The sequence below is a fragment of the Helianthus annuus genome, chromosome 11 (assembly GCF_002127325.2).
Source record: "Helianthus annuus cultivar XRQ/B chromosome 11, HanXRQr2.0-SUNRISE, whole genome shotgun sequence".
Classification (NCBI taxonomy): domain Eukaryota; kingdom Viridiplantae; phylum Streptophyta; class Magnoliopsida; order Asterales; family Asteraceae; genus Helianthus; species Helianthus annuus.
Window position 1 is genome coordinate 33,239,004 of NC_035443.2, and position 21,065 is coordinate 33,260,068.

Below are 21,065 nucleotides of genomic sequence, written 5' to 3' on the forward strand. Positions count from 1 at the left end.
TTTCCACGATGTGGGCGAGAAAGGCGAAGGTACCCTTGCGTAAGCACTTGTTTGCCTTGATGCATGACATAAGCTTAAGGCCTTGAGAAGGCTTTTCACCATAGACGTGTAGAGAATCACCATTTGGAAGAGGCAAGCGAATAAAATTCTCAGAACAGACAACTTCAGCACGAACTCGCCTAAGCCAGTCCATACCTACTATGACGTCGAAACTACCCATTTGCATAGGTATGAGATCGATTGAGAACGTATGATCGTTAAGGATTAGTGAACAATTGGAGAGAACAGAATTGACTTTGACGGTTTTACCATTAGCAACTTCGACAGCGAAAGATTTTGGCAACTTAGAGCGTTTACACTTGAGCAAAGACTCGAATTCTAACGACACAAAACTTTTATCGGCACCAGTATCAAATAGGCATGAAGCATAGACATGGTTAATGAGAAACGTACCAGTGATGACGTCGTTTGCATTTTGAGCCTGAGCTGTGGTGAGAAGGAAAGCTCGACCCCTAGCGGGTTCTTGAACCTGTTGTTGTTGTTGGGGTTGTGGCTGTGGTTGTTGCTGTCGAGGTTGTTGTGGTTGATATCGTTGAGGACACACATTGGCCATGTGGTTGGTATCACCACACGTGAAGCATGCTCGCACAGGGGCGACTTGATTTGGAGCCAAAAGAGCTTGGTTTTGGTAGGCCTGTGGGGGGATACGACAGTATGGCGAGAGATGCCCATACCGGCCACACTTGTCACACTTTCGACAATGAGCGTTTGGGGGGTGATGATATCGGCATTTGTCGCACTTTGGGTGCGTTCCAGTATAAACCTTGCGTTCACCATCGAAAGCAGGCACAGTTTGAAGGGGTTGTGGGTTTGGCGGAGTGACGACCGCGCAGTTTTGGCTTGAAGCCTTCCGCTTCTTGCCTTGGTTTCTCTTAGATTGCTGGGAGGGTTTAGACTCATTAGGGGAGTCAATGGTGGCTTGGTGCGCATTCTTTGTTGAAACCTTGTCAAAGGTTCCATGAAGAACACAATTGTTGTTAAGTTCGGTAGCTATGCGGTACGCGTCTTCAATGGTTTGAGGGTTGGCAGATGCAAGATGGTTTGTTAAAGAAGGTGCAACACAACGAATGAATTTGGCCACGGTTTTGGGGGCGGTTTCTACTTGACCAGGGCATAGAACACTAAGCTGCTTGAAGCGTGTAATCAAACCATCCATGTCACTCCCTTTTTGCGTGAGGTTCCAGAATCCATTTTCCAACTTTTGGAGTTCGTGAGGGGGACAAAAGTGATCCTTCATAAGTTGTTTGAGATCGTCCCACGGCATAGCGTGTGCGACCTCGTTTCCTCTCTTGTTACGCTCAGTTGTCCACCACTCAAGTGCCTTTTCACGAAACACACCGGTTGCATTCAAGGTTCTTAGTTCGTCAGGGCAACCACTTTGCAAGAAGGTAAGCTCGATGGCATCAAACCAGTTCATCATGGCGGTAGCGCCATTCTTGCCGGTAAATTCTAAGGGTTTACAAGCCATGAAGTGCTTAAATTGGAAGGTCGATTTGGGTTTGTCGGCCTTTGAGTCGACCGAACCATGGGGTGAATCGGTTTGGATCTTGCTAACAATGTCGGGTAGGACCTTTGCAAATTGTTTAGCCATAAACTTCATACAATCCTTTTGGGACATGGCGGAGGAGGTCGAACCCTTCTTTGACTTGAGTTTCTTGGATGAACTAGAAGACATCTAAAAGATTTGAAAGAGAAGGGAAAGGATGAGACTTTGATCATTAATTGAAAACAAGGTTTGTGTATGCAAAGCAAGTAGATGTTCAAGTACCAAGTAAAGTTCACATAAAGCATAAGTTTCCAACACACATTCAACATGTATAGCACATAAGTTGCGAATAGGAAAATATAAATTTAGTTGGTTCATGAGAATTATTATTGTTTGTGATTGCGATAATGTGCGACATGATTAAAACGACATTTCGAAATGAATGAACGTTCAAGTATAAAATCACATATAAATTGAGATACATAAAAGAGAGGCTCAATAAAACATAGGAATGTTTCGGGTAGAGAAACGTCGACAATTCCAAAGTGGGTCGAAAGTCCTTTCGATTTAGAGATATTGTGCTTTGGCCTATAAGTAAGATACTCTCGTCGAGAAGCGATTAACGGTATCTTACCCTTCCGGTTACTACACATCTCTAAATGATTGGAACATTCGGGACTTTGGCGAGAATAAAAAAAATCAAGGAATGGGACTTAATCGACAAGATGCGGGTTTCACCCCTAACTTGACGATTTCGTACCCTAAATGTGGTTGGTACTTGTCGGCCAAAATAAAATTTTGACACTTTGACAAGGGTCCACTAGAGTTGAAATGGAAATTACCATTAAGTTGTGGATGTCACTCCTAGCTTAATGGTGAAATTTCGTGCAAAAATAGATTAAAGGTAGAGTGAGAGTCGTTTACCAAATTGTGGGTTTCACGCCTATTTTGGTAAAGTTGTCTCGTTGATGTTACAAGAGTATAAAATAGCAAAAGTGTATTCGTGTTAGCCTTAGGAAAGGCACATAAATTTATTAACAAGAAGTGTAGCTAGGAAGCATGTAAGATAGAGCACAAATGTTTTAAACAACAAATAAGAGACAAAGTTCCTAAAACTATAGACTAGGGCAAAAGCATGGCAATTTTCCTAATTCCCTATAGTTATGGCTCTGATACCAATCTGTCACACCCCAACCAATGGCGGAAACATCGGGATGAGACGAAGTGTGAAGATTGCTCGAGACATCATAACGCTATTTGTGACAATAATTTAATAATCCAAATTTCATTTCCAAAATAAATGTCAAAACATTACAAGAAAAGCAAATAACAACATTGTTCAACATAACATAAACAAAATTGATACAACACTTTAAACCTAAACGTCTAAGTGAGTATTTAGGCATCTTTGCTATCCGTTTTCATTTCATCATCATCAACCTGTAACATGTTTAAAAATACAATTCAATGCAAAAGCAAAGGCGAGTATACAAGTTTGGTACGTACATAGCATAAGTTAAAAAAGTGTGATCAATTCCTCATGGCAAGCATATGATTCAAGATAAACCTTAAATATGGCATGTGTCTAACATATCAAACCAAGAAAACGCAATATGCTCAAGACATAACCTCAAGTTTACGGGCGGGTCGTTAATCCTATAGCGCTACATATGTCAAGGTTTGGCTCGTACGAAGTTAATGATAAGTTCAACACATAAGAATAACCCAAGTTTAAAGTATCAAGTCATCACGTATACAAGCATGTTATAGGAACGTTCATGTGTAAGTTAATAGGTAAACATGTTACACCCCAAAAGTGGTAAAAGTAAAAAGGGGGAAATACGAGTATACTCACGGTTTACAAGTGGTGACTTGAAATTCCGAGAGCAAGTTTGTAGATGAATTAGTTCGGAGCACCTTGTCCTTCTACACAAGGAAACGTAGGTGTGTGAGTTTGGCGTATAACGGAAGATTATAGATTCGGAGTTTTTAATATATAGAAAGTAACATAGGTGAAAATAATCATCTTGTACGCATAACTCTTGTTCTTGACACTATTGAAACTCAAAAGAGTTGGTATGATTTCATGGATTCTAAGATCCATTAGAGTCGTAACAAGGGCATGGTCATAGATGATGTAACGTCCACTTAACAAATAACTATTAAGTCATCATCAAGTCTTAGTTACTTAGATGTATACATATAGAATAACTTAGATATTATATAGTTTACAAGTCTTATGATTCAAGCATGAGGTAGGAGATTAATGTCTCCATTTAGGTACCTCTTTGTGTCATAGAATACATACATGAGGTAGGAAGAACAAGCTTCCATTTAGGCACCTCTATTGTTCACCACTACACTTGTTGTTATAAACAACAAGGAGGGTCATGAACATACAAGTCTCAAGGTATTAACAACAACTAATCTATAGCAAAACATCAAGTAATGAGTGGATTCTTATGAAGGATAGCCCAAGCTAATCCAACCATCACACATTCAACAAGTTTCACACTTGAACATTACTTGTGGGTAAAACCCTAATTAAAAACAGAAAGTTTATGATGTTTTAACCTCTGATTTAGATGTCTCAACCTTGTTTTTAAGCTTAACCAACCATGGGATAAGTTGTAAGCATTAGGACATAGGTATGAGATGTGTTGGACACAAGTTGCATAGATTTAAACAAGTTTTTGATGAACATAAAAACAAACAGAAAGTTTATGGACTATTTCGGGGCATTTCCAGGTCTGATTTCTCCAAGGAGAAGTCTAGGAATCGAACCCCATGATTATACAAGCAAGTAGGAAAAAGAATCGAGTGAATCGGATAAGAATTGAGTGAGTTATGCTCATTTTCGTGAAGGGGTGTCAATCTACTCGAACCTTTGCTTTCAGCTACGGTTTGGAGGATGTTTTGAGAGTTTTTAGTGTTGCAAAAGTGGTAGGGAGGCTGGTTATAAGTGGTATTTATAGGGGGAAGGATTAGGGTTTCAATGGGTTGGGCTTTGGAAGTGTTTAGAAGGGGTTACACCTTGAAACTAGCCCACAAAACCCAACTATATGGGGCTGAATTTTGCTGAATTTGGGCTGCCATGTTTCTTTAGTTTTTTATTTTTTTAAAACATTATAATGAGTAATTTTATTAGTTAAGTTGTGTAATAATATGCAACAATGTTTCCCCTAACTTGTAACAAGGTGAAATATGAAATAAAACATGATTTAACTAGGCAAAAAGTGTAATGTACAAGTATGTAACATGTTTGTAAGTAACAAGTATATGTCACATATTTACAAGTTCAACATATGTTTGTAAGTATCACAAAGAAGTATCAAATGATCTCATGATTAATCGTATTATGGTGTATGTATAGTATGTAACAAGGAAATGCAAGTTTTCATTCATGATCAAAATCTCGAGTTTACAACGAGTACTAGAAGGAACGAGTACAATGATACAAAGCTTCCAAAATTAGCAACACGAGTAAGACAAGCTATAAATAGAAAGTACAAAACACAGGGCGTTACAATCCACTTTCTACAATGGATTGTTGCCACACACTAGGCAGACACTTGATTCTAGCTCCGGGGGACTTTTAGGTAATCGACGCCCACACGAAATATATAATCAGATTGAGGAAATTGCTCAAACCAATTTTCAATGGCACACCCCCCGGGGAAATAAGTCTATCGCCCCGGGCGCCCATAAGGTCGACGAAAGCACTTCTTTACAAGCCCAAATCGAGGCCCTTTCTTCAAAAATAAAAAAATTAGAAATGACAAAAACAGTCTCGGTTATGGCTTGCGAAGGGTGCGGTGGGTCACATGAAAATTGGAGTTGCATGAAAGAAACGGACGATCAACAAGAAATGGTAAACTACATTGATAATAGACCTAGGCCGTCGGGTCCCCCAACGGGAACTTACAACCAAGGATGGCGAAACCACCCAAACCTTGGTTGGAGGGAACCCGGCAATAGTAGTAACCAACAAACCCAACGAACAAACTTTCAGCAATCAAGAAATGAGTCACAAAATTTCACTCAACAACAAGGTGGACGAGAAAGGCTCGAAGATACTATATCTCGCCTCGTCTCTGACACTGATAAGAAAAACTCGGAAAGATTTCTACAATTAGAATCTAATTTTAGGAATCAACAAGCTAGCATTCAAAACATAGAAAAACAAATAAATCAAATAGCTCAAAATTTTTCCGAGAGACCGCAAGGCGCATTACCTAGCAATACCGAAACAAACCCAAAAGCGCAAGTTCACCTCATCACACTACGAAACCGCACCATAGGGCCTGCAGAAGTACCGCCACCTACGGAAGAAACAATGCCAACACCTCTGCAGGAAAAGAACTCTCCTCCATCACCAGAGCCTACCAAGGCTCCTCGAGTTCCGTACCCCGGTAGGTTAATTCGTCAAAAGACCAATGAGCAATTCGCAAAATTCGAAAGTCTGTTAAAACAATTGCATGTCAATATTCCTTTTATCGAAGTCCTAACCCAAATGCCCAAATACTCTAAATTTATGAGGGACTTCCTTACACATAAAAAGAAAATTGAAAATTTGCAATTAGTTAATTTAGGCGAAGAATGCTCTGCCCTCGTACTCAATAAACTACCCCAAAAGAAAATCGATCCCGGAAGTTTCACGATTCCATGCTCAATAGGGGAATCGCCCGTTCGCAATGCCTTGGCCGACCTAGGGGCTAGCATTAACCTCATGCCCTCATCAATGTTCAAAAGGCTTGGCTTGGGAACCATGAGCCCTACAAAGATAAGCATACAACTCGCTGATCGATCCGTCAAGTTCCCACAAGGTGTCATCGAGAATGTCTTGGTAAGGGTAAGCAGATTCGTTTATCCAGTTGACTTTGTCATACTCGATATGGAGGAAGACACCGAGGTCCCCCTTATACTAGGGAGACCCTTCCTTGCCACAGCACAAGCGGTGGTAGACATGAATGACGGGACACTCACTTTGAGGTATGGGGATGATGAAGTGAAGTTCGGAGTTGGGAAAAGAATAGAGGACGACGACCCAGTAAACTACATGAAGGTTATTGATTCAAGCTTGGATGCTGCTCTCCGACGGTGTAACATGGGAAGCAAGGCATCCCACTCAGAAGATATATAACCTCAAATCGGGTCTAGCCAAGGACCCTTATAAACGTGGCGCACCACGGAGGCATTCCACGGAACTATCCTTAGTTTAGTTTAATCTTTTAGTTTTTGCAGAATAAAACACACTCATGGTGGTAATGGATGAAAAAGGGAACGAGAAAAATGGAACCATGCACGAAGAACAGAGCAACCCGACAAAAATCTCCATCACAGAAGGCTCAACACGGGCCGTGCCCAACCAACACGGCCCCGTGCTGAGCCCCCTGCAGAAAATCACCCAGTTTAGGTAACTGGACACGGGCCGTGTTCAGCGGACACGCCCCCGTGTCCAGGCTTCTGTTTCAATTCTCTAATTTTTGTTACTGGCACTTGACCACGGGGCCGTGTCCAGGATGCCAGTAACATAAATCTTTGCTTTTTAACCCACTTTTACACATTCTAATCAACCAAAAACATTATTTTTGGACACATTGAGGACAATGTGTAATTTAAGTGTGGGGGGGATGCTAAAACCTTGAATTTTGCAAATCCTAAACACAAGCCTTACACAAAACTCTATTGGAACCGCTAAACACCCCAAATTTTTTTTTAAAAAAAAAAACTTCTTCATTTTTTTTATTTACTTGTCTTAGTTTAAGTTGGGAATAACAAGTTCTAAAAAGGTTATATTTTTACAAGTTTACAACCGATAGCGTCATGATAACAAAGAACCAAAACATAAGAAAATTATGAAAGGGCATAACAAGTCTAGTTAAAAATTCGATTATATATACTTGATCACATTAAAAACCCATTCCCACAAAAGTGAGTTTTGAGCCTTTATTGAGCATAAAAATATACATATTTAGATTAAATGCTCATTTTTCGTTTCTTGTGTGAATAGCCGCTTGGTTCTTACAAATCTAGAACTTGCCACGACAATACATTCCCGGTCCTTACCAACTTAAACCCAAGTAAGTAAATGATGGAGGCATTAGGACTAACCATTTTTCTTTCAAAACCATTATTTTTCATTTTTTTATCACCTACCCAAAATCCCCCTAGATAGCCCCTTTGAGCCTAAACCTTTCATTTCATTACCCCAAAACCCTTTTTACCCACCAAAAACCTTTTTATTTTTCACCCTTTATTTTAGTAACAAGCTCGCTTTTTCGTAAAACTCACCTTTTTATGTGACGATCAAAAAAAAAAAAAAAAACAATAGTGATGAAGTCAAAAACAAACAAAAGCTATATAAAAGCTTGTTTGGAGAAATACTTCAAAAATAAAAAGTCACTAAAAACAAGGTATTTCACGAAAACCGACGCTTGTTACGATTTTCGCCCTTTTTACTAACCACTAACCCAACCACCCACTTTTTACCCAAGCCTAACCCTTCACCCCAAAAAGTCCTCTTGATATTTACAAAGGTAAAAAGTTAAAAAGGAGGAGGATTGATTGCTTGGCAAGCCTATGGAAGGCGTAAGTTCCATGCCGCTCTCGGGTGATTCACTAAAAATATACACCTTCGGCCGAGTGTTGAGTGATCTCCCGTGAGGTATGTGAACTTGTATATAAATGGAATTTTGATAAGGCATGCTATGCCCAAATAAGTAATTTATCTTATGAAAAGTTCAAAATAAATCATAACGAATAGGATTGTAAATAAATAAAAAAAAACTTATAAAGACCTTGGATTCCCGACACTCTAGGACAAGTTAAAAAACCTTCTCTTCTACCTATTCCATTTGGGAGTGTAAGCCAAATTTAAAGAGTTTTGCTTGAGGACAAGCAAAAGTTCAAGTGTGGGGGTATTTGATGTGTGTAAAATACAACATATAAATCACATCAATTAAGGCATAAAACTAACCCTTTTTAAGTACTAATGTTGGAAAAATAGTGTTTTTGTCTTCCTTTTGCATTTTCAGGATTAAATGAGCTCAAAATCACAAAAGAAGCAAAAAGACAACTAATTCTAGCATAAATACAAGAAAAGGAACAAAAGTAGACTGCCCGGACCCTCAACGGCACCTCCCAAGGCAAAGGAGAAGAAACAGAGTCTGAACACGCCCCGTGTCCAGCGAACACGGGGGCGTGCCCAGGAAGCAGCAGAAAAGACAAACCAGTAGAAGCTTCCATTGCCCACCACGGGGCCGTGTCCAGCGGGCACGGGGGCGTGGTGAAAGTACAGCAGGCGCATTAATTGTAATTCGCAATTACAATTAATGAAGAGAGAGAATGTCAGACGGGCACGGGGCCGTGTCCAGCGGACACGGGGCCGTGTCCAGCCTTCTGTTCAGCCTATAAATAGAGGAGCTTGGCTTCATTCTCTCTCATCCCTTGGCACACCACCTCTCTCACACTTCATCCACCACCCACCACCACCATAACACCATCATCCACCACCATCATCCATTGTCCATCGTAGAGTGTGTGAGTCGTCTCGGGATCCAAGATTGATCGTAAGAGTTCTTGACAATCAAGGCCATGTTTGCCTAAGTCTCTTACATCACTTGGTGAAGACAAGTGTTTAGTATAATACTTTTTATTTTTAATCTTTTGCACTTTTTATTTGGTTTTGTATTAATGACTTTAATAACTAGTTACTTATGTTGAAGGTGATCTTTCCTTATCGTTTGTCCGTGGTGTCTTGGCATTATTTTACTGTCTATATAAAATAAAAGATTTTCACCATTCATATCTCCACGGTCTATATGGAGGTATGTTGGCTACCTGGTCGGGGGTTAAGGGAACGGTTTGGTAAGGGTCTTGCCCTTGTTCAGCGTTTAGAGGTCCTGCTTGGGACCTGGGTCAATTTTAGTAGGATCTCCTTCAATGCCCATAGGTATTGGATGGCGGGGATCCAAACTCTTTGACCCCCTCATAAGTTAACTACTATTAATACTATAACCCGGCTATTTAGGACTGTATCCCTGCTGACTCAGACTACTTAGCCGAGGGTAACGTCACCGCCAAAAGCGGGGCCTACCACAATTTGCATTAATAACTTAATTCATTATCTTTCAATAATCCGACCCTTTAGGATTGTATCCTTGCTGACTCAAACTACTGGGTTGAGGGTAACGTCGCCTTCAAAAGAGGGGCCTACTACAATAACTAAGGTAATCTCTTAAACAAGTGCAAAAGTGCGAAAATAATCAAAGGTTATACTAATACACGTGTCGGATCCAAGTGATTCATCTTGTCTATCTGTTTTTATTTTATTTTATTTTTCAGCATTTAGTTAGTTTTTATTTTTCTTAGTTTAAAACATTTTTCTAACCTTTTGATTCGATTAGACGTTGAGGATAAACCGGTACTAAAAGCTCTTGTGTCCTTGGACGACCTCGGTATCTTACCAACACTATACTACGTCCGCGATGGGTGCACTTGCCCATATGTGTGTTTAGTGTTAGTAAATATCGTGTTTTATAAATTTAAAACTTGGCTAAAAGTGTAAAAAGGGGCTTAAATATATATCTAAAACATATATACACTGACACGCATCAATGAGTATTAAAACAGAATTGATTAACAAAACCTTTAAACTAATATAAATTAATATTCCTGAATTGAAAGTTTTGAAAAATCTAAAAAATATACTTCAAAAGTTCAACAACGGTTAAACAAGAAAAAAGATTACAATTCTGGTTCCGGTTTTCAAAAGAAACCTAACCAAAATCGTAGCTACAAAAAGAAAGGTCTTGGTTTTATTCCACCAGAAAATTATAAAAATGATAAAAATTCTAAAACAAAAACAAAATTTGTGTCAGGTGGAAGCTCAGATGAGGAACAGAAGAAACCATTTTGGAGACAGTCAAACCAAGAGTTTCTTGCTGAGAAGAGAAAGAATGGAACTGAAGTGTTGTATCAAAGAGAGACTCGTATCTGTTACAAGTGCAATGAAGCTGGTCACATTGCATGGAACTGTTCGACAAATGCAAAAACAAAACAGGGAGTTTCTCAGAAATTAAAAGACAAAGTTGTTGATGTTGAACCACCAACAAATAGACTTAAAATTTTTGAAAATTCAAAATATGAGGTTGGTGAATGTTTGAAGAGGAATTTGTATGAAAAGAAAGGAAAAGACAATCAAATGTGGGTTGTTAAGAAAGTTGATGTGAATGTCGGCGATGAATCTGGTTCTACAAAGCCAGAAGAGGCACGTGTTGAATAGAAAATTTCAATGAATGATGATGAATTTCCATTATTGAAATTTGAAGAAGTTAAAAAGAAAATTGGAAAAGTTGATATCTCGAGACAGTTTTATACTGAGAAAAATGAATTTGATGTCGACAAAACATTTAATGGAAGTGTTAAGAAAATTTTTGGGAAAATGTTGAACGGAACAGCAAAGGGGGTTAAAGATTTTTATGCGACTAAAAAGGCAACATACAACCCTACTGCGCAAGAGTTGAAAGCCATCAAGTCTGAGAAGACTTGGATGGAAGTCTGTTTCCCTTAAAGTCTAAGGACTACGCCGGAGATCCCAAGTTTATATCGTGGATCATGAATCGGCATCTTTCATGTTTTGATGATTGTGTATGAAAATTTTTGATAAGTGTTTGAATGTTTACATGTTGAATGACTACGCCGGAGCTTCCAGGTTGGTAAGTGCGAAGCAGGAATCGGCACTTTGATGGGTAAAATGTAGACGTAACATTCTTACAAGTGGTATTGGTTTGCCATACCTACAAGTGGTTTTGTTTGTGATCTTACAAATAGTCATTTTTACAAGTGGTTTAAAGGTTGCTTGATTGCAAACAGTGAATCAAGGACATTAAGTTGTACTTGATTTACTACATTTGATAAAACTGACAAGATGATGAACCATATCCCCGTACTTAAACAAGTGGTAAACTTACAAGTGATTAAAACAAACTCATTTTCCGGAAAAATCATTTTGATTAAAACAAACTTAAGTGTTTTGAAATCTAAATGAGAAAATGGTTTGTGATAGGGGGAGTTCAGATTGTTTATGCCGAGTGAATGTCGATTTGATGTGATTCAATGTCAGTTGTCAAGTTTCTGTATAGTGTGTTTTACCTTTTAGTTTTCAAGTGGGTCAAGAGTCTAGTAGTTTTCAAATTTCCTTTGAAATGTGTTTGCATTTTAGGGGGAGCAGGGAAATTTCAGAAAATCCAAAAACATTAGAAAATTTGAAAAAGCCAAAAACATGATAAAAATCAAAAATGAGTTTCGTTGTGAAAAGAGGAAATGATAGTACATCAGTAGGCTGTCACAACATGCTAAAGAAATGTAAAGTTAAAATGTGATAAACAATTTCACTGTGGATATGCCAGTAGGTTTTTGCACATTTAGTAGATTGTGATGAGATATAAATCTAAAAAAACTCAAACTTGCTTATTCTGTGGGTAACAACATCTTGGATATATAGGTAACCCCTGAAATCTTGTTTGAAAGGTCCCTTATTCTGAGATACTAGGTCTAGTGATATCTGGGGTATTATCCCGGGACTTCTGCTGTATGGAAGTACTGACCTAGTCCCCGGATAATGCTTTCCGCAAATGCTTGAAACATAGCACCGCCCTCAGCATGCTGATGAAACAATAAAATTGATAGTCACTGTTGTTGTAATTCAAAAGATCCTCTAAAGGGGACACACCGAAAAGTCGAAGCCGTCATCTCTTTGCGTATACGGAAGTATCGACCTGAGCTCTCACAACCCTCGCTTTTAACCCCTGAACATATATCATCTGTGGTATACTCACCTGTAAGACTGAATATTGGGATCTGGATACGGGAGTATATTCAAGTAGTGGGATACACGGATAAGTTTAAGTTCTTAAGCTATTAACATCGTATCTCGGATCAATTGAACTTTGTGTAAAAATTTCAGTGTACCGATATACAGACAATCTAATTGAATTGTTTAGAACTTAAAATGTAATAAGCTTAACGGTGTTGGTGACTTGTCTCATAAACTGATATGATCCTCTTACCCGAACTCACAAAAATATTGCTTGTATATATTTCATTTCTGCTTCATTCTGTCTTTACAAGTGGTGTCATTTACTTTCTATTAACAAAATCTAAAAGATTTTCAGTATATTTTAGTCTTTTGAAAACTCAAAAAGATTTTCGACAACTGATATTGGAAAGCTGATTTTCAAAATTCCAAGTGCTAAACATGATGACATTATTGTGAGAGGGAGTGCTTCAAATTATCAAAATATAGTTGTCAAATCAACAAGTGGTTCATCATAATCCGAGGAAGAGTTATTTGAGAGGGAGTTAGTGTTGGTGCACTCAAATTGTTAAATTTAGAAATCTTATTGCTGGATTAAGAATATGTGCAGGTATAGCCAGGTTTTGATCTTGAATCTGAAGATAGAGTGCCAGGTTTCGATTCCTGAAGACCTCTGTTTGAGTCAGGCTGATCAATCCTGAGAACCTGTGAAGGCCAGACAACGATCCTGAAGATGTGCTGAAGAACAAAGGAATACCAGCAAATTGAGAGGGGGAGTCTGTAGATAGAGAGAAAAAAAAGCCCAGAGACTGATCAAGACTGAAGATGTGAAGACACAGTATTGTCGTGACTCGATGGACGACTCCGTCAACATCTGAGGGGGAGTCTGTTGGTGCACTTCATCTGTCGACTTCGTCTTGGGTCGAGTCATATGATGTATTGTATAGATTAGGGCTCAATATACGAGAAAATAGGCTAGTGTATGTTGTTAGTGAGATAGTTTCGCTTATAAGGTCATTGTCTAGAGGTTTCGCTTGAACGGTCCTAGATAGGTTCGCTTATACGTACACATGAGGTTCCGCTTCAGTGGACATGTACGTATAAGCGGAATCCTCAACCCTATATATACCCTATAAGCGAACTCGGTTGTAAGTTTTGTCGAATTCCATACCGAGGTGCTGCCGGTGTGACGTTTGAGCTGTAATCTTTGTCAAATCAATAAAACAGTAGATTAAGTGAAGGACAAGCTATTTCTACCTACGTTTCTTGTTATTCCGCACCTGAAACATAGAAGAACACCTCTGAACGACTCATTCGGTTCAATTCGTGATCCTACAAGATTGTTTCACATTAGTTTGTTGTTGTACTCTAGGTTTTGTTTTTGATCAGTCCATTGAGCTCTTTAATCTAGCGCCATCTCTATGGAATCAAGTCACACCTGTTTACATATGGTAAGACCCGAACCACTAACCATCATGCAACAATCTGTTAATAACTTCGACCCTCATGAACCAAATAAACCCAAACCTCCAACAAAATCTCAATAGTTTAGCAGAAAAAATACATCAATGACCACCCCATGTATAGAGGAGCTCCAGTTCCAGAACAAAAAATGTTGAGTTCTAGAACCGGGTGACGGTAGGTGTCTTTGACATAAAAGGGCTCTAGTTTGGTTGACGCGCTATATAACTACCTCCACCGTCCATGCTATTGGCGCCACGAATGACACCACCGGAGGAGTGACTATCAAAGATCTATTCCATTTGTTTTGTCTTGTTGACGAGGTTGATTGTATCCTCGCTTTTTGTAAAGCTGAATTCTTCACTTGAGCTAGTAGCACTTCTACAATAATCACATTTTCAGGGACCCCCATGTAACAACCCAAGTCTTCTGGTCAATAAAATCCAAAATGTTCCGAATAAACCTGTAATCAAAACCCCAAGTGCACAAGAAATTTAGCGGTTAAGAAAACTTGCGATCGGTGAACCAACCAGCACAAAAGTACCCTTATTAGACTCACAATTAAAAACCGAACCATTTAAGATCAAGACCCGGACATACGCGATAAGTATCGGCACGAAAATCGAGAAAATACGCGATTGGACGAAAAAGGCGGTCAGGGACACGTGTCACGACGTCGCGACATGTGTGCAACCTACCTAGGACACGTGCCAGTCTAGGCCAGGCCGACCCTCTCGGCGACATGCGAAAGAAACCAGGTCTCCTCCCGCGACGTGCAGGAGAGGTCCACCTGGCCTATATAAGGGCCAGGCCTGGGACATAAATATTCGCTCACTTTCGATCTTCTAAATCGATCCTCTGATCCCTCGTTACTCTGTTTCTCTGTATTCTCGTGTAATAAACCCTAATCACTGAAACGATACACTATCCGATAGATCCAAAAACAACTAATGGATGTCAACGTGCTACCTGTATAAGGTTATACTTTGTTATCTACGATGAGGTTTTGATCTCGTGATGATCGTTAAAGTTTGAGTTGGGTATATACATTAATACGGATTACATTCGGTAAAATTAGTGGTTAGAATCAAAAGGCTTAAATTCACTGATATATTAGATTCTTAGTTATCATAAATCATAGAACCAAGACTATAGACTTACAAGAAGCTTAATTATCTAAAGGCTCAAGAACTATTAGCTAGCAAGGTGACTTCCTCTGAACCGTTTCTAAAACAGGATGTGTTGTTCTATCTGATTGATAGGTTGATTGAGGGCTGACTGTATGTATCTGATTTAGCCAGTAGAGTTTGTATACATAGCTTGGTTATGTGAACATACTGTTCTTACTTTGTTCTTATCTGTTTGCCATGATTATATCTGATTGATGTTATAGTTGATAAATGCATGTTTAAAATAAAATCATTTATGTTCATGAACTCACCAATTTATACTATACTATGTCCCAAATATTTTTCGTGCACACATCTAGGTGCCATGTGTTTGCAGGAATGGCAGACATTGAAACTAGCATATAAAGGGATAGAGGTCTAGAGGGTTGCTAAAGATTTAGATCGCTATTATAGTTAAACTGATGCAACATTATTGTGTAATATGAGAGAAGCATACTACTCTTTAAATGTTTAAATAAAAGTTCAGAAACTTCCGTTGTGTATGCTCTAGTTACTATGTGTTCTGTATATCAGACACGTAACACTCCCTAAATCCTGGGATGCGGGTCTTACACCCTACATCATAGTGTTGGCTTAGAGTCTAACTGTCTTGACCTATACATTATTGGTACCTTGACCAGGATTTACCAAACAATTTTGGATATCAGTGAGCGTACTATGACCAACATATGGATTCGAAAAAGTTTAACGGGGTATATCAGCTACGGATCTCATATTAAGGAGCTTTCACACTTTAGGGATCACATAGGCGATTGTAGGTATCAACCACATGCACGACAATCTCACAAGATCAAGGGGAGTATCACTTTTTGTTGTCTCTATATATTTTCTGCATTAATTGTCTTAAACCCCGCGTCACTCTCTAAGATTAACAAATCTTATAAAATCCAAAATTTACGAAGAAGGGTTTTAGCGAGATAGGAAAACTATCAAATAAGATAATGATACACTCACAGCGGAACTAGATTAATCATTGTCGACTGAACTTGATGAGTTAGTAGCTGTTTTTAGAGCTGGGTCACATAATACGTGAAGCACGTCACTTTCTGTTACTATCGCTATACAATGTCATAGGACAGCATCGCAACACAACGTAGTGTCACAGCATGGTGTGGTATCACATAGTGTAATGTTGTAGCACAGTTACCCAAGTTGCGTTAGGACTCGTCAAAACTTTTACCGGGAGTCTCGCAGCATGGTTGCCCAACTTGTGTTAGGACTTATCAAAAATGTTGTTGGGAGTGTTACATCGCGGACACTCATAGATGAAGGTCCAGTGTCTCATACATAGACAATCATCTAGTTAAGTCTGTTGTCAGCCCAAACACATAACTTTGTACATCCAAAACGTTTGTCTACATCTGTGAAGCAAGATCTGTGGTTTCTAGGCTTATTAACACGTAAAAATCCAATCTTTTCGAAGGAAACCCAAGTTTTACCCAAAAACCCCATTTTCATCAAAACAAAGATTTGGATGTGATTATTACCTAGATTTCAACCAAAACGTTGTCGTGATGATTCTTAATCGTTTGCTAAACTATTCCAACCTTCAAATCGTGCTTCCTTGATCGTGAATCCTTTTTCATCAACTTTCTCTCTTTAAAATCCCACTTTCTCTCTTTAAAATTGGTGAAGATGATGCAAATGAGGCAAGGGTTCCATCTTTTATTATATAGTAAGAACTAGGTTACAATCTCATGTTATACACAAGTTGATAACTGTAATGTTGTATAATTAGTAAGAAAAAAGTTATCTTCTAAAAACACATATGCATCACACGATTGACTAAACCCGTGTATTATACTAATATAAATATAATGTAATAGTTTAACATATACAATCATCAAGATTTATATTTAAAAAAAATGAATTATGACATGACAATTATAAATTTTGTTAAGTTAAGTTTTAAATATTATTTCTTTGAACTGGTATTACCTTTGATTTTTTATTAACACCTATTTTTTGAATTATTTAATATATTATATTTTTACCATCCAATGACATTAAATATTTGAGTTTTTTTTAGAAATCACTCATAAAAACAACTATTTTTATTATTCTTCATTTTTTTAATATTTTAACCAATACAATTTTGAACATGCTGAAACTTTTAAGTAAAAAGTAGGAAAAATACCATAAAAACAATATACATTCCTATTTTTCTCATGTAAGTCTTTCAACAATTTTTTGCACGTAAAAAACTTACATAATTTATGTTTTGTCTCACAAAAGTTGCTTAACATTTTTTTTGAACATTAAAGTCCCTTTCACATGTTAAATTTGAACAAAATTATGATAATTTTTTTTTAAATTTACTAGATGAAGTTATGTTTCAACCTAAGATATGCTTGAAAATTTATAGATCATTGCTACAGAATCGAAAACTATTAAAAAGAAAAAACGATTAAATCCGAACCGAATAAAAATAAGTCTGTTTATATATAGCTCAATAAACCGAGTAATCTAAGTAAACCATACTTTATATTTACTTGAATAAACCCAATTATATGAATTCGATGTATTCAATTGAAACAGAATAAAAAACAAATTCGATTGTGGTTTGGGATTCAGTTTGAAATACTTGAACTCCGTTTAGTTTGGTTAGATTTTTTGTTTAACACCAAAAAGAAATCAAACCGAATGAAAGGAACCAAAATATCGAATAAACCAAAAAGAACCAATGGACACCTCTAACCGTTTCAAGTTGTTTAAATTAATTAGTCATAACTTTCTTCAAATTTAACATGGGAAGGAACTTTAATGTTCAAAAAAATTATTGAGGGAATTTTGTCAGATAAAATAGAAAGTATGTTGGTTTTTCATATGAGAAAAATTGTTGAGGGACTTTTATAAGAAAATTAAGAAAGTGTGTTGGTTTTTTATGATATTTCCCTTAAAATATATGTTTAGTTAAATATTAATAACTAATTTCATATAAAAATTTTTTGTTTGATGATTTAATAATTATTTTTTATTAAAAAAATAAGTAATGGATAATTAAGTAGAAGAGAAACGCAGGTAGACAAAAAAATTGATTGCTCTAGTAGGTAACACATATCATACATTGGTTTTCTTTATTATATAGTATAATAGATATAGATCTTTTTTACCACCTATTTTTTTTTTAATTATTTAACATATATTATATTTACTATTCTTACCATCCAACCACACTAAATATTTAAGAAAAAAAATTAGAAATCACCCATAAAAACAACTACCGTCATTATTTTCCTTTTTTATAAATATATTAACAAACACAATTTTGAACTTGGTAAAACTTTTAAAAATTTATAATTAATTTCATATTAAATTAATTTGGTTAATGGTATAATGTTTATTATTAATTAAAAAAAGTATTCATATATAACTAAAAAGGAGAGAGACAAGGCAAACCGAAAATAGATGACTCCAATGGACAGCACTTGATTTTTTATTACATAGTAATAATATATATATAGATTAGAGGCGCCTAACCACTCATGGACCTTTCATTAAGCATAATTCATCTATAGAAATTTCCACATATTTAACCCTGTTAGTTTTTTATTTGAACATTTCCCAATTATATTATATATATTGATTTCGAGGGACGATAAATAGTAATTTTATTTTTATAATAATATATAGTTTTTTTATTATTTTATTATTTAATATACTATAATAATTTATTATTATATTTATTTTTAATAACGTATTTTCTTTTTTTAAACATCTATTTCCATTACCTTTTTTTAATATTTTTTTTTCTTTTTTAACAATATATTAATTTATCAATTAATATGATACTTCTTTAATTAGTTACGTTTATAACATTTTTTCTAAAAACTTAAGTACGTAGTTGTGCTTGATTTCTTTCTCTGACATTCCGTTATAAGTTTTGTTAAAATGAGGTTATACTCAAAATAAAATATTTATTTGGTATCATAAAACGATACGATGATAAACTAAATCGTTCTAATGGTTTGACTTTCTAAACAACATGCTTTATTTTCAAATCACGTTTGTTTTACATTATTATTTGCTCGGTTTCGCCGCAACGCGCGATATAAAAAAACTAGTTACTTATTATTTGGGAGTGTTACGTTATTCGGACAATATCATTTTGCTTTGTCATGGTAAAGAACACAAAATCAATTATGTTTGAAATGTTCTATTTTTGAATAAAATTTTCATCGAAATATAGATAAGAATAAGCATGTCTCAACGGTATATTCGGAATTAAAATAACTGCAACGATATATATTAAAAAGAGTTAAATGCCTGAATAGTCCCTGTGGTTTGGGCTTTTTTCACCTTTAGTTCCTAACTTTCTAAAATTCCAGCTATAGTCTCGAACTTTTTCAATTTCCTTCCCCGATGGTCCCTGGCATGGATGGAGGTTAGTCTTTTTAGTTAAGTGGGTGTGAAATAACCTAAATACCCTTATTATTAAAAAATAAACTTTAATTCAATAACCACCTTCAATCCAAACACACATCTTCTTTCTCATATTTAGATTCATCTTCAATTCAAACACACCTCTTCTTCCTAATTCTTCACCACCACCACCATCTCCACCTTTCACCACCACCACCATCCACCTTTCACCACCGTACCCCACCCTTCACTCCGAAATGCCGCTACCTCGTTAGTCGTATTCCCCACTGGCTCAGTGGGTCAAGTCCCCAACTGCTTAGCCTGTTCAGAGTTAGTGTGGTCCACCGGTTGTTCCATGGGTGGCTCATCAGGTTCCATATCTGGTTGTTCAAAGTCAATGATTCATTAGACTTTTCATAAATTAACAAACTTACAGTTGGTCTAAACGTGGCAGAATAAGACGATGCTATATCTGGGTTTGATTCAGAACGAATAGAAGAAGCTCGAAATTGGCAAAAACAAGAAGTTGTTAAAAGGGGTGTTCTTGAAAATGGTTTTGGAGAGAACGACATAAAGGAGAGACCTTGATGGTTTCCATGGTGTTTTAATCTGTGGAAGAAGAACCCTGAACATGAACCCAGAAATTGTATGTGTCTGAGCATTATTTGAATGAATTTTACTTGAAATCTTGGAGGAATCTTGAATGTTGATTCTTCTGTTAAGGTTTTGATTTTTTGAAGAAGGGTTTGGTAATACCCTGAGTGGATTTTGTTTATCATTTTCTAGAGTTCCACAAAAACTTATACAATCAAAAATGTATAAGTTCTTCAATTCGTTCAGAGTCAATGATTCATTAGACTTCTTATAGATTGTCGCCTCCAAACATGTTGCCACAAGTTCTTCAATTCGTTCTTCCTAACAGGCTTGACCAGAAAGAAGCACCTCTCAAACATACACTTATACACTTGAAGTGGTCGCTAGAATAACGGGGTAGCGGCAATTCAGAGTGAAGGGCGGGGTACGGTGGCGAAAGGTGGATGGTGGTGGTGAAAGGTGGAGATGGTGGTGGTGGTGGTCGTGAAGAATTAGGAAGAAGAGGTGTGTTTGGATTGAAGATGAATCTGAATATGAGGAAGAAGATATGTGTTTGGATTGAAGGTGGTTATTGATTTAAAGTTTATTTTTTAATAGTAAGGGTATTTAGGTCATTGCACACCCACTTAACTGAAAAGACTAATCTCCATTCGCGTCAGGGACCATCCGGAAACGAAATTGAAAAAGCTGGAGACTATAGCTGTAATTTTAAAAAGTTAGGGACTAAAGGTGAAAAAAGCTCAAATCACAGGGACTATCTGGGCATTTAACTCTATTAGAAATTAGAATAAAGAAAGGGTAAACAACGTCGATTTATAAAAGAACTACATACGAAGTATCTTTGATAGCGTTTACGTTTGTTCTTTGATTACTTCTACATCACAACTCGGTTTCAAAAAAAAAAATATCGAGACACTGATAAAAGCAGACAAGTCACAACAACGTACTCATGATTTTATAAAATTTGTATCTTGCTTAAATTTAATTCAATTAATAAAATAGTAATTAAAAAGTTTAAAGTTAAAAAGAATAAATAAATAAAAATAATAACACGTTACTTTTCATGCCCTTTCATTTTTAATATATTAATAAT

General features: G+C 36.8%; 1 long non-coding RNA gene across 1 annotated transcript; it reads left to right on the forward strand.

Annotated features, from left to right (window-relative positions):
• The first annotated feature begins 19,433 nt into the window (after positions 1-19,433).
• LOC118483924 lies at positions 19,434-20,671 on the forward strand. Its single transcript, XR_004872341.1, has 2 exons — positions 19,434-19,749; positions 19,833-20,671. It is a non-coding gene; the product is annotated as an uncharacterized LOC118483924 (long non-coding RNA).
• Positions 20,672-21,065: the final 394 nt, after the last annotated feature.